The 14,238-nt window shown below is 43.4% G+C and overlaps 1 protein-coding gene across 3 annotated transcripts in view; it reads left to right on the forward strand.

The window, feature by feature from the left end:
• Window positions 1-26: 26 nt before the first annotated feature.
• Window positions 27-14,238, forward strand: part of LOC137539254 (cytochrome P450 2D17-like) — a 130,846-nt gene continuing 116,634 nt past the window's right edge. For 2 of the 3 annotated variants that reach the window (XM_068261808.1, XM_068261810.1), the window contains exon 1: window positions 13,261-13,344. The gene's annotated coding sequence lies outside the window, so the exon portion shown is untranslated. Of the gene's footprint in view, window positions 88-13,260; window positions 13,345-14,238 lie in introns of those variants that run through there. The other variant, XM_068261811.1, reaches the window with a different exon arrangement.

The following is a 14,238-nucleotide window of genomic DNA, read 5'->3' on the forward strand; positions in this document are numbered from 1 at the left end:
TATCTGCCAGGCCTCAGTAGCATACCCCGCCGGGGCCTCTGTTTTTGGGTTGCAACACTGTCACTAGTGGCATCAATTCCTGGAGAGGTAAGTCCACCTCTCCATCACGCTTTTTTGTGTTTTTAAATGAAGGGCTATGCTGTTTCAGGCAGTCACTCAGATTTATATTCAAACTGTGTCATGGCTGTCAATTTAGGGCAGCAAAATATGTCATTGACTACCCCCAATTTTGCAGCCATGGCCATAAAACAATACAATGTGTGCCGTGATACTTCAGCAGGATGGGAAATTGTGAGAAAGTGGCGGAATAAGATGTAATGGGGCCCTAGTCAATGTAGTAGATTTGGGGCTCCCTTGTGGACCTTTTGGTTACCTGAAGTGCAGAGAGCTGGTTTACAAAATGGTCATGCCATTTCTGCATAGCATTAATACAGTAGAAGCGAATAAATTAAAATACAGGAAGAGTAAAAAATAAATGCAGCAGTTAATAGCATATACAAATGACTTACCAGTGTCTGTGTTTATTTTATAAACTCATCATATACACTTACAAAGTATATTCCTTTTTGCCGTTTCCGCTGCGATCCTGCCTTTTAACCACTTCACCACTGAGGGGTTTTACCCCTTGAGCACCAGAGCAATTTTCACCTTTCAGCGCTCCTTCCATTCATTCGTCTATAACTTTATCATTACTTATCACAATGAAATGAACTATATCTTGTTTTTTCCGCCACCAATTAGGCTTTCTTTAGGTGGGACATTATGCCAAGAATTATTTTATTCTAAATGTGTTTTAATGGCAAAATAGGAAAAATGTGGGGAAAAAAATTAATTATTTTTCAGTTTTCGGCCATTATAGTTTTTAAATAATGCATGCTACTGTAATTAAAACCCATGAAATTTATTTGCCCTTTTGTCCCGGTTATAAAACCGTTAAAATTATGTTCCTATCACAATGTTTGGCGCCAATATTTTATTTGGAAATAAAGGTGCATTTTTTTCAGTTTTGCGTCCATCCCTAATTACAAGCCCATAGTTTATAAAGTAACAGTGTTATACCCTCTTGACATAAATATTTAAAAAGTTCAGTCCCTAAGGTAACTATTTATGTTTTTTTTTTAATTGTAAATTTTTTATTTTTTTTTAATTACAAAAAAAAAAAATGGGGAGTCTGGGAGGTAATGAGTTAATTTTTTGTGTAACACTAATTTATTTCTATGTAAAAAAATGCTTAGGGCGTAGTTTTACTATTTGGCCACAAGATGGCAACATTAACTTTTTGTTTATTGCGACCTGCGAGCGTCCTTCCGGACTGGAGGCTGTGAGTGTTTGTTTTTTTTCACAGTGATCGCGCTGCCCATCGGAGAGCAGCGGATCATTGCGGGGCTTAGATCAACGAATGGGAATGGATTTTCCCGTTCATTGATCTCCGGGCGAGCGGGCGGCTGCGTGTTTACTAGCGGCGGGCGGCGTGTTTACGAGCGGGAGCGCGGGCAGCGGCGGGAACGCGGAAAGTACGGATTTCTCCGTCCCTGGGGGTTAAAGGATGGAAAAAGCGACGGAGAAATTCGTACGGGCGCGGTGTAAAGTGGTTAATCACCAGTTTTAGGCAGTGTTTACAAACAAAAAACATGGCCGCTAACCAGGAAGTGATGTATACACACACACACACATGCACACACATCAGAATCAATTTATTTTGCCATGTACATTTGCACTTACAAGGAATTTGTCTTGACAGTTGCTTAACAAACACAAACAAAAACATGCTGTAATATGTACGAACAGAGGTGCCAAGCAGAGTAAAACAATCTTCTAAAAATGATAAAAAGAGGGAAGACTTACCTCCCTCTGGTAGTGGACATATACTCAAATGCAGAGTAAAACATATACAATTTATTCACAGCTCCATAAAATCGCAACGCGTTTCGCGGTCAACAATCCCGCTTCATCAGGCAGTACAGGAGCATATAAAACTGGTTCAGGTCCATAAAGCTTGTGAACCAGTTTTATATGCTCCTGTACTGCCTGATGAAGTGGGATTGTTGACCGCGAAACGCGTTGCGATTTTATGGAGCTGTGAATAAATTGTATATTTTTTACTCTGCATTTGAGTATATGTCCACTACCAGAGGGAGGTAAGTCCACCTCGACTTCCCTCTTTTTATCATTTTTAGAACATTGTTTTACTCTGCTTGGCGCCTCTGTTCGTACATATTACAGCACGATTAAGTCCACCCCTGGTGGAGGGGTACTTTCCCCATTTTCCTATCTACAGAGAGCGACTTTTATACCTGAGAGGGGTCAGGTACTAATACTTCCCACCTGCCTGTCAAGTGGTTACCTGATGGTAACCCACCTTTGTGAGTATAAGAACCTTTGACATTACATTATATATTGAGCTTACCAGACAATATTGCACTATTGGGCTCTTGGTGTCCTCTGTTTTGTGTTTACAAAAACAATACAAGGACAGACAGTATATGTATTACAAGTCAAGGACAGTATATAAGTATAGTGGCAGTAAGCAAGGTGAGAATTCATTTTGCTGATTACTTACAAGTCCTACCAGCTCTAGCATGGTTCTGCATTAAAGAGGAACTGTAACGCCAAAACGGCCCCTGGGGGGTACTCACCTCGGGTGGGGGAAGCCTCAGGATCCTAATGAGGCTTCCCACGCCGTCCTGCGTCCCTCGGGGGTCTCGCTGTAGCCCTCCGTGCAGTCCGGGCAGCGGTGACGTCATTATTTACCTTCCTGGCTCCTGCGCAGGCGCTCTGATGCCTCTCGGCGCCGAAGTAGGCGGAAATACCCGATCGCCGTCGGGTCTGCTCTACTGCGCAGGCGCAAGTTTCCGGCGCCTGCGCAGTAGAGCGGACCCGACGGAGATCGGGTATTTCCGTCTATTTCCGTGCCGAAAGTTGCCACAGCGCCCCCGCTGGAGCCAGCAAAGGTAAATATTGAACTGACAGTCGGCACAGTCGCCGGCTGTTCGGAGGGCTGCGGCGAGACCCCCGTGGGACAGAGGACGGCGTGGGAAGCCTCATTAGGATCCGGAGGCTTCCCCCACCCGAGGTGAGTACCCCCCAGGGGAGGTTTTTGTTGTTACAGAGTCTCTTTAAGCATTGCCCGGCGTATTGTTCAGGAACAGCCCTATCAGTCCGCCGACAGTGCGTACACACGCACTACAGTCTGCTGAAAACCCGCCTAGTGGGAGGTGCCTACGGACCCGTCGTTGGCTGCTGTCGTGCGTGTGTACACACCTTTACCCACACTGTCACATTCACGGCTCCCCTCTGATTGTTCACACAGTTGTCTCACCTCTCTCTGTGGGTAAACCGTTTGTTATTACTAAGAAACAACAAGATATAGGATTGACTCTTGGGCGCATGTGAAAAAATTACAAAAAAGATTTAATAAGAATCATATTAAATCACCATAATATCATGCACAAATGTATATTTCACATTCCAAATCACATATATGTCTATTCTACCCTAAAATTAGCCGTACTGACATCGTTATGGGCTATGGGGATTTTGCATTAATACTACTTTTCTTGCCATAGAACTGAATTTCAGGATTACAGTCAAGATTGGTCACCCTGTTTAAGATTTAATAGGCTTGGGGACTGCAACCCCATAGCCACATAACGATGTCAGTATGGCTAATTTTAGGGTAGATTAGACATATATGTGATTTGGAATGTGAAATATAAATTTGTGCATGATATTATGGTGATTTAATATTATTCTTATTAAAGCTTTTTTGTATTTTTTTTTACACGTGCCCAAGAGTCAATCCTTTATCTTGTTGTTTCTCATGCTTGATGTTGACATGGTGCATGTGAAAATTTGATTTATTGCTAAATTTAGATGTTATTTTTGATAATTTCATGATCTCATTTGACATTGATCCGCTATTATAAGCAGTCTTTTTTTATAATTTGTTATTACTGCTCTTTTTTACTCTGGATCTTTGGGTGTTCCACTTTGCTCTCAGAGACCTCTTATGGTTCTCTAGCGCTTCGCTTTTTCTGTCACGGCATTGCTGGGCTGATTTCCACTTCCTTTTTGGTAGTTTAAGACCTTACTATCTTATTTCATGTACTTTATAGTCCCATAGTTAGAGATGGCCCGAACGGTTCCAGGCGAACTTTAGGTGGTTCGCGTTCGCCGGCGAAGGCAAACTTTTGCGGAAGTTCGATTCACCCCCATAATGCTCCATTGAGCACAACTTTGACCCTCTACATCACAGTCAGCAGGCACATTGTCACCAATCAGACTACACTCACTCCTGGAGCCCCACCCCCCTTATAAAAGGCAAGGCTCTCCTGTCGTTTTACTCACTCGTCTGCCTACAGTAATTAGTTAAGGGAAAGCTGCTGCTGTAGCATTGTAGTGTGTTGTGTTGGTGGTATAATGGTTAGGATAGCAGCCTACAGAGCGGTAGGCCTGGGTTTGATTCCTGGCCAATGTATGTGAGTTGGCTTTTAAAATCCTACAAATCCCTAAGCAAGCTCATTTTTCTCTTGGATATATCACATGCTAGGCTGGCTTCAGCATGTAGCATTGTAGTGGGTTGTGTTGGTGGTATAATGGTTAGGATAGCAGCCTACAGAGCGGTAGGCCTGTGTTCTATTCCTGGCCAATGTGAGTTAGCTTTTGACATACTACAAATCCTTAAGCAATTTTCTCTTGGATAGATCATAATAGTACATGCTAGGCTGGCTTCAGCATGTAGTGTTGGTGGTGGTATAGTGATGAAGAGAGCTACCTACCATACACTCATACCTGGGTTCAATTCCCGGCCAAGGTATGTAAGCTGGCTTTTGAAATACTACAATTCCCTGGAAGACAAGATCCTCCTCCCTCCCAGAGGAGGGAGTGAGGAGAGAGGGAGTAAGGGATTACACTTCCTGATGTTGTAAAGCAGTGTAGGCCTGCAATTGAACATTCAATGAGATTTCTGACCTTAAAACACTGCTTTGTGTTAAGTTCAGATTTTTTTCTGGGACTTTTGATGTGTATTTCAATCAACCATGTCTTCCTCCAAGTATTAGACCCCTTGAAAAAACTTTTCTATCATTTTTCTAGTCAGCAGAAATTTTTCAAAATTTTTAATTTCGCCTCCCTATTGAAGTCTATTGCGGTTCGCGAAAGTTCGCGCGAACCGAACCTTCCGCGGGGTTCGTGAACTGAAAATCGGAGGTTCGCGACATCTCTACCCATAGTACTCACAGTTTATTTAGGTAGTTTATTGTGAGCTATTGATGAACTTTACTCTGTGCACCTCATAATTGTTTTTTTACTTTTTTTTTTTTTTACATAGGGCATTATCACTCCTCGGAGTTACGGAATACATATTTTATAGTGAGACTGCCATTGTAATATTTGATCAGTTGTTTATGCAGTTTTGTATAAATTCATGTATGGTTTTGCACTGGTCTCCCTATTGGTGTATCCCAGACCTGTATTAATGGCTCTAGGAAATGAAACATTCCTATTAATTCCTTGATATGTTTATAGAAACAATTCATCCATATTGGTTTACTTGCCTTCTTGTATTCTTTATATCGATCATCTTGTGGCAATACTTATTGTCCCCAAAGCTCCCTTCACAGCTCTTCCATTTCCCCCTCATTTTGTTACCATTTTGGGGGTTTTAGGTGTTTTTTTTAGGTGTTTCTGAGTGTTCCATTGATTTATTGATTACTAATAAAGGACATAGTGCGACTTCCCTGGCTTCTTTTCTTGTTTTTGTTCTAAAACACACCACTTTTTCAGGAAATTGTTTGCAATTACAAACACAATAAGCTTTAAGGGCCCTTTTCCACCAGCGCGTTTGCGCTGGCTGAATCGCAAAACCGCAAACCGCTAGCGATTTTACAATCGCTACGGTTTGCTTTTTAACATAGGAATCGCGGTAGGTCATTTCCACTACCGCGATTCGCTTTTGTCGGGAACGCGAACGCGCGGCGGAGCGATAATTGCCGCGATTTTGCTATGCAGTGCATAGCATAGCAAAATCGCGGCCGCAAACGTCGGGGGAATCGCCGGTTTTGCGATTCAGCAATCGCTAGCGTTCAGCATGAACGCTAGCGATTGCAGGTGGAAAAGGGCCCTTAGGTAAAGGGGCAAGCTTTGACTCCCATCTCTTCCAGAGCTTGCCATATTATGGACCATGCAGGTTGGTATAGCTGAGGGTATGGAGCCCCACATAGTTCAGCCTCCGAAAGCTAGCTATACCAGACAAGAGGTTTAAAATTATTTGGTTCAAAGACCCTGCACTGTCCATTTTCTTAAATCTGATTTACTGTACTGCAAAAAAAATAATTTTCCTGTTTTTTTTAAACTATTTTTCTTTTTTTTTTCTTTAAAAATTGTTGTTTTTTTAAACTTTTTGAAATTTTGTTTACATGTTTCTACAATTGACCCTAACATAACGGGTAAATTTGGAGATAATAGCATGTAGGGGCTTTGTACTTATCCGCATAAACTTTAATGAACAACTTGGAATTTGGAATTTCACAATGTGCTCATTCCAAGCGAGGAAGAACAGGATAAGTACTACCAGGACCATACAAGACCTCCAGAAGGCTATTGCTGTGAATGTCTCTGACCAAACAATTAGAGGGAGAGTTCAGGATGGGGACCTGAAGGCCCAATGTCCAATGTCCTCTAGTGGGCCCTGTGCTCACTGCACGGCACCATGGAGCTCAACTGGCATTTGCCATAGAATACCAAAATTGGTATGCCAGTCATTGGCACCCTGTGCTTTTCACAGACAAGAACACTACTCATACTGACACTACCAGCCACAGTACAGCAGTTCGCTGCCACTAGTTGCCCCTCACCGGTGCAATGTTACAAAGGGTACTGCAGCAAAAATATCATTGAATTTGCCTCCAGAGTTTTTTTTTTATTGGTCATTATTACACTAGTGACTAGTCAGTGGTATTTCTCCATTTTAAGGGTCATTGTTCAGTGTAATGACCACTAAGAAACCACAGCAGTGGTGGGGAGTAGCTTAGTGGTTGGAGTGTTGGCAGTGCTGTGGTAGTGTTGGTTTCGAGGGTGGCTGGCAGTGGTGCAGTGGGTGTTAAGTGCCTCCGGAAGGGGTGCGGAGCGTGTCGGTGGCTGTAGTGCTGCGGCAGGGAGCATGCCATATTAGTGTATAGTGAGAGAGTCCTGGTATTAGGCATTTTTTAATCTGTTGCTAGGGCTCCCTATTGCTCTCTTGGAAGACCAATGAGAATCCTCCTCAGGGAATCATTTCATTGGTCCAAGGGAGCTTTAAAGATGCTTTTTCTCAGGGCTTGCTGTACAATTGTCCTTGTAGATTGTTAGTTTGTCAAAAGTAGTCCACAAACACTTACTCTTGCTTATGTCTAATATTTTGCATTATGAGGCCCGTGACCATAACCTGACCATAATCTCACTTACTGTAATGCTAGTTCCACTGATGAGGAACCAGTAGAGCTCAGAATCATAATTCCATCTGCCAGGATGTTAATCCTGAGGGGACAACTTCAGTGTAGCCATTTTTCCTTTAGAAAATGTCTAAAAGGGAGGGAATTGTAGGCATAGCACATACATTATATCAACTATTTTGTATGTTCTGGCAGCCATCTTGTCGCAAGCTTCAAATAACTCATTAAGTATTTTCTGAATATTTTCTTAAACACTCCACTGTATCACTACTGCTTTTCTTGCTAATTCTATCTGCACGGGAAATTCTCTAACCACATCGGCTCGGTGAAACCGAGAATATGTAAATGAAGAAACTTGGACATCTGCCCAGATGAAGCAGCACCTGCATTATATAGCACAGACATGTTTTTATGGGACTTTTTCTGTTTATTAGGTGAAAGGTTGTTCTATTAATGCGCATGCACTAAAAAATATATTTTGGGTATAAATACAAGTCTATTCTAGTAAAGGATAATCCATTCAACAGCAATATCTGTGTCCATTGTCTTATTTGTATGCTGAATGGGTTCACTTCCTGACGTCAGGTAGAAGGCACGAATCATTGTCTAGGGTGTTATCCTTGATGGTCAACTGGTCACTGGTCCACTTCCTTTCACTTCCTGTTGTATAGTGCGCAAAAGTGCAAAGGATGAAAAAGATGTCACAAGAAGATGTATACAGATGGAAAAAAACGGAGATAACATTTTTGCATATTTAGACTAAAACATTGAAAAATAAATTTTATAAGGGGGAAAAATAATTTGTGATCCTCTTTTGTTCATTTGTATACTTCTTTAATGTTACATCATTTTATTGGACTGTCAAAGGCCCCACAACAGTCTGGAGCAGCAGTTGAGGATGCAAGGACTGAGGAATAATTTGTGTGTATGGATAAGGAACCGGCTAATAGACAAAAAGAAAAGAGTTGTGGTCAATGAATATTAAAAATGGGTGACTGTTAGCAGTGGGATTCCACAGGGGTCAGCACTGGGTGCAGTATTCACTTCAATGCATTTATTTATGATCTACTAGATGAAGTAGAAAGTAATGATGCTATTTTTGCAGATGATACAAAGTTGTTCAGAATTATTACATAAACTATACAGAATTAGAATTATAAATAATTACACAGGAAGATAGTGAAATATTGCAGAAAGATCTGGATAGAATGGCTATATAGGCATGTAAATTACAGATACAATTCAATGTTGAAAAATGTAAAGTTATGTATTCTGTTTTTACCAATGGTTTAGTACCATGCAATATAAACGAGATACAAATGGGGACTTCAAACTTGGAGAGGGACTTAATAGTACTCATTCACAACAAGTTAAATACTCATATTCAATGCCGAGCAGCTGCAGCTAAAGCAAATACAATTTTGGGATGCATTAGGGAAATAAAGCCACATCTGAAATATGGAATTCAGTCCTGCGCACCACATTACAGGAAGGAAATTGCAGTTTTAGAGCATGTACAGATACAAGCACCACAATTGTGTTTGGATTGGGTTGGAAGGAATCATTCAGGTCTGGGCCGAGGCGAGAGAGGCTCTAGCCTCAGGGTGCATTATAGGAGAGGGTGCACAACTTACCGTACTCAGCTATCAATACCCTATTTTGTTTGAAGCAGAGAGAAATAGGAAAAGGGGAGACATGGCAGTGACTGCTACCCAGATAGCTAGAGATTAAGGTGTTGGAGGGGATGAGGGCCCTGTGGCACCTTTTAGTCTAATAGCAGTCAATGTGTAATGACTGAGGTGGGAGGGATGGAGGGGCGCACTTTGGTGTCTCAGCCTTGGGTGCTGGAGGACCTTGTCCCAGCTCTGGAATCACTTACCAGGAAAGATTAGATAAACTAGGCTTATTTAGCCCGGAGAAAAGATTCCTTAGAGAAGATCTAATTAACGTGTGTAAATACATCAGAGAGCAATATAAAAGCTTGGAAAATGAGCTTTTTTGTCCCTAGGCTTGTGCAAAGGACTAGGGGACATGATGTGCGCATGGAGGTAAAAGTTCTTTGCTATTTAGGAAAGGGTTCTTTACAGTAAGACTGGTTAAAATGTGGAATGTATTACCCCAGGAAGTAGTTATGGGAAATTCTATATCACCATTTAAGGGGGGCTTAGATACTTTCCTTGCATTGAAAGACATCCATGGCTATAATTACTAGGTAATTCCTGGCGCTGTTGATCCAGGAATTTTATCTGATTGCAATCTGGAGTCAGGAAGAATGTTTCCCTTTTAGAGCTGCCTGGTCTAAGCCTTGTAATGCCGGGCATACACGGCACGATTTTTTATTATCAATCGAGCCGCTGATGGCTCGATTGATAATATCCGACAGGTCCGATCACCGCGCGGATCGATTCCCCGCTTGATACCAGCGGGTGGACAATAGCGGCAAAATCGAGCGGAAGATAAGGAAGCGGGAATCGTTCCGGGCGGACGCGGGGACGCGGCGGGAGTTGATCCGATGGCTAATCGAGCCGCCGGACCGCTCCGTGTATGCCTGGCATAAGGCCTTTTTTTTGCCTTCCTCTGGATCAGCTGAGATATGTGAGGATGCAGGCTAGTGTTGTACCATATTTTCTGTTTAAACTCGATGCATGTATGTCTTTTTCAACTCAACTCAAGTAAAAATAACTATAATCACAATTCTCTGTCCTTTTTTCAAATCATTACATTTATTATGAGACACTGTGTATGCAGCCAATAGGCGGGCGTTGCAATTACTTTAGGCTGTGAATGGTGCTTTGCATTAAGGCTGCTACACAATGTCAACTCCTAAATCATTTTTTGAGTAGAGTCATTGACTATTGGCTTATAATAAACTACCCATTGTTCTTTTTATAATGAGTCTTATTATTATTATTATTATTATTATTATTTATTGTATTTATAAAGCGCCAACATATTACGCAGCGCTGAACAATAAATATATACAATGATACAAGGATGACATACATAGGGTTATACACATAGAACAAAGTTATACATACAAATTGTACAAAATACATGATCATGCAATATGGGCTGGTTAGGTAGGCCCAGTAATACAAGTACAGGCTGTCATAGGACAGGAGCACATGATCCTGTAGATTACACTAGGGAGTGGAGGACCCTGCCAGAGGCTTACAATCTAAAGGGAGGGGTGGAAACACTAGGGGGGGCTGTTAAATATTCCTTAGAGAGTTACTGTGTGGTAGGAGGTGGGTAGGCCATCATAAAGAGGTGGGTTTTGAGGGCTTGCTTGAATGTGTTGAAAGAGGGAGCAAGTCTGATGGGTGGTGGAAGGGCATTCCAGAGGGTGGGGGCAGCTCTTGAGAAATCCTGCAGGCGGGCATGGGAGTGTGAAATGCGCGGGGTGGTGAGGCGAAGGTCGTTGGAGGAACGGAGGGGGCGACCTGGTGTATACTTGTGAACAAGCTCCGAGATGTAGGTAGGGCATGTTTTGTGCACAGATTTATATGCCAGGCATAGAATCTTGAAACTTATCCTGAGACGGATAGGGAGCCAGTGCAGGGATTCACAAAGGGGAGATGTGGATGCAGAGCGGTGCGAAGAATGGATGAGTCTTGCAGCCGCGTTCATCACTGATTGAAGGGGGGCAGTGCGTTTCAGGGGGAGGCCAGAAAGGAGTGAGTTACAGTAATCAAGGCGGGAGATGATGAGGGCATGGATGAGCAGTTTGGTCGTGTCCAGGGTTAAGAATGGGCGGATCTTGGAGATATTACGGAGGTGGAAATTGCAGGCTCTTGTGATGTTTTGGATGTGTGGGATGAAACAGAGGTCAGAGTCCAAGGTGACACCCAGGCAGCGGGCCTGGGAGGTAGGGAGAATGGTTGTGTTGTCGATTGTGAGGTGGAAACCTGGGATGGGTGCAGCAGCATGGGGTGGAAAGATCAGGAGCTCAGTTTTGTCTAGATTAAGCTTTAGGAACCTAGCTGACATCCAGGAGGAAATTGCTGAGAGACACGAGGAGACCTTGTTTATGGTGGTGGCTGAGAGATCGGGGGTATGGAGGTAAATCTGAGTGTCATCTGCATAAAGGTGGTAATTGAAGCCCAGGGAGGAGATAAGCTTGCCAATTGAGGAAGTGTATATGGAGAAAAGAAGGGGGCCTAGAACAGAGCCCTGGGGGACCCCAACTGAAAGGGGGGCAGGAGTTGAGGAGGAGCCATTGAAGGAAGTGGTGAAGGAGCGATTGGATAGGTAGGAGGAGATCCAGGCCAAGGCAAGCCCATGGATGCCCATGGACTGTAGTGATTGGAGGAGGAGGGAGTGGTCAACAGTGTCAAATGCTGCAGAGAGGTCAAGGAGGAGCAGGATGGAATAACTGCCTTTGGCCTTGGCAAGGGTAAGGTCGTTGACCACCTTGGCGAGGGCTGTTTCAGTTGAGTGCGCAGGTCGGAATCAAGACTGTAGGGGGTCAAGTAGGGTATTGGTGTTGATGTATTGGGTAATGCGCTGGTGGACTAGGCGTTCGAGGAGTTTAGAAGCATAGGGAAGGAGGGAGATTGGGCGGTAATTTGAGGGTAGGGATGGGTCGAGTGAGGGTTTTTTCAGCAGGGGAAGCACAGTGGCCTGTTTGAATACTTTGGGGAAGATGCCTGTGGAAAGGGAGAGATTGAACAAGGAGGTGAGGACTGGGGCCAGGTCAGGGAAGTGGGGCCGAAGAGTATTCGCGGGTACCGGATCACAGGGAGAGGATGTGGGGGGGGGAAGCCACTAGCAGCAGGCTGACTTCATCAATGGTGGCAGGAGCAAAAGAGGCGAGGGGTGGATGAGACAAGGGAGCCGCTGGGAGGGAAGGCAATGGGACAACCTGAGACGCATTGGTAAGGGAGGGATGGAGGAGGGAGTCTTATGCTGGGAATACACTCCCGCCGCGTCCCCGCTCATCCGCGCAATTGTTTACCGCTCATCCCCGCCGGCGCTCCTTGTCAGCTGCTCGATTCCCTGCCATTGTCCGCCGGTGGGGATCGAGCAGGCGGGGGTTGAGCAGCGTGACGGACCAGCTGAATATTATCAGCTGGCCGGATCAGCTGGTTGATACACGGTACAGAAACATACCGTGTATCCCCAGCATTAAACCACTATAATGTTGATCTACTGTGTTCAGCTTTTTTTAAAGCCACTAATCCCGACCACAGTCTGCGGAGTCCTGAGGCAACGTGCTGCCTGCTGGATCTAGGCTTATTAGATATTATTGTGCATAAAAAAAAATGTGAGACCCAGACAAGAATAGTTGTTAAAGGATAATATAAATGGCTTCCTCTGAATATCTCCTAGTCGGGGCGTAGTAATAGCCACAGGAAACATAGCAGCTGCTATGGGCCATGGAGCATAGGGGGCCCCCAGACAGTACTTATTGTGTTTACCCTTAACTTCCTTGTGTTCCTCCACCCTCTAACTTTGTCTCAGTGCCCATGAACTATGTGCAGTGTTGATTGCATGAGAAGGCAAATTGCCCAATTAACGATATATTCATATCATATACAATATTCATAGGGTACCGGCAGGTGGCATCGCTTAAAGAGAACCTGAACTGAAAATAAAAAGTCAAAATAACCATACTTACCTCCTGTGTAGTCTACTCTTCAATCTCTTTCTCCTCTCCTGCGTCCAATTTGTCCACTGTGATCAATGGAATTTTCCATCCTCCATTTTAAAAATTGCCATTACCCCATAACAGCTTTCTGGTCAGCACACTGTTAAACTGTAATATTAACTTGCACATTCAGTTGTAACTGACAGCTGCTGATATATAGCTGACAGCAACTGGTATATTTCAGCTCTGACAAAATATTGTCAGAACTGGAAGGGATCACTGTAATAAGAAAATGGTGATCTTCTGGGAGGAACTGACAGTGAGGTTAGTATGTAATATTCATTTGCAGCTACGTCATGTGTTTATTTTAAATAAATTTACCTGCTACAGGTTCCATTTAAGGGACTATTTCCACGAGCAGTTGAAAACACTGGTAAATGCTCGCTGCTGCCTGGTAAATACTTTCTGAGCACACAGTTCAACTGCCCATGGAAAAGGGCTCTAAGAGTGCCTACATCTGAGGGCCCAATGAAAGTTTTGCTATGGGACTCCATGATTTCTAGCTATGCCACTGCTCCTAGTACATATTCTTCTACAAAGATTTATCATCTTGACACTGCTGTGTATGGAAAAGTCTATATACATTTACATTCCATATCTGTAACTAAGCACCTAAAGATATACAGATCCAGAATGATAATAGCAATATGGGTGCAGTATGTGTGTTGTGGCCATGACTATGCACATTTAGTTTCATAATCTCCTCACATGACATAGGCTACGGCATTATTATAACAGCACAGAGATGATGAAACCTGCAGTCAATTGCTATGAACAGAAAACGTTAACATGTATAACCTCTCCAAGGTATCTGGGGCGTACATGTAAAAAAAGGCACAACAGGGAGTAAGAGGCACCCAGAAGTATATAAAATATAGTCCTAAACAACTAAAATAACAAAAATAAGATGTGGCTTACTTCAATAATGACAACTTCATATAGCAATGAAATTTATTATGCACTGGCAACACGTTTTACGGGTTTAAAGTGAACCTTAAGTCATTAAAAAAAATGAGTTTTTCTCACCTGGGGCTTCCCTCAGCCCCCTGCAGCTGATCGGTGCCCTTGCCGTGTCTCTCTGATCCTCCCGTCCCCGCCAGTGACCACTTCCGGTTTCGCCGTCAGGACCCGACAGGCATGGGAACGCGAATGATTCTT

This window comes from Hyperolius riggenbachi, chromosome 11 (assembly GCF_040937935.1).
Source record: "Hyperolius riggenbachi isolate aHypRig1 chromosome 11, aHypRig1.pri, whole genome shotgun sequence".
NCBI lineage: Eukaryota > Metazoa > Chordata > Amphibia > Anura > Hyperoliidae > Hyperolius > Hyperolius riggenbachi.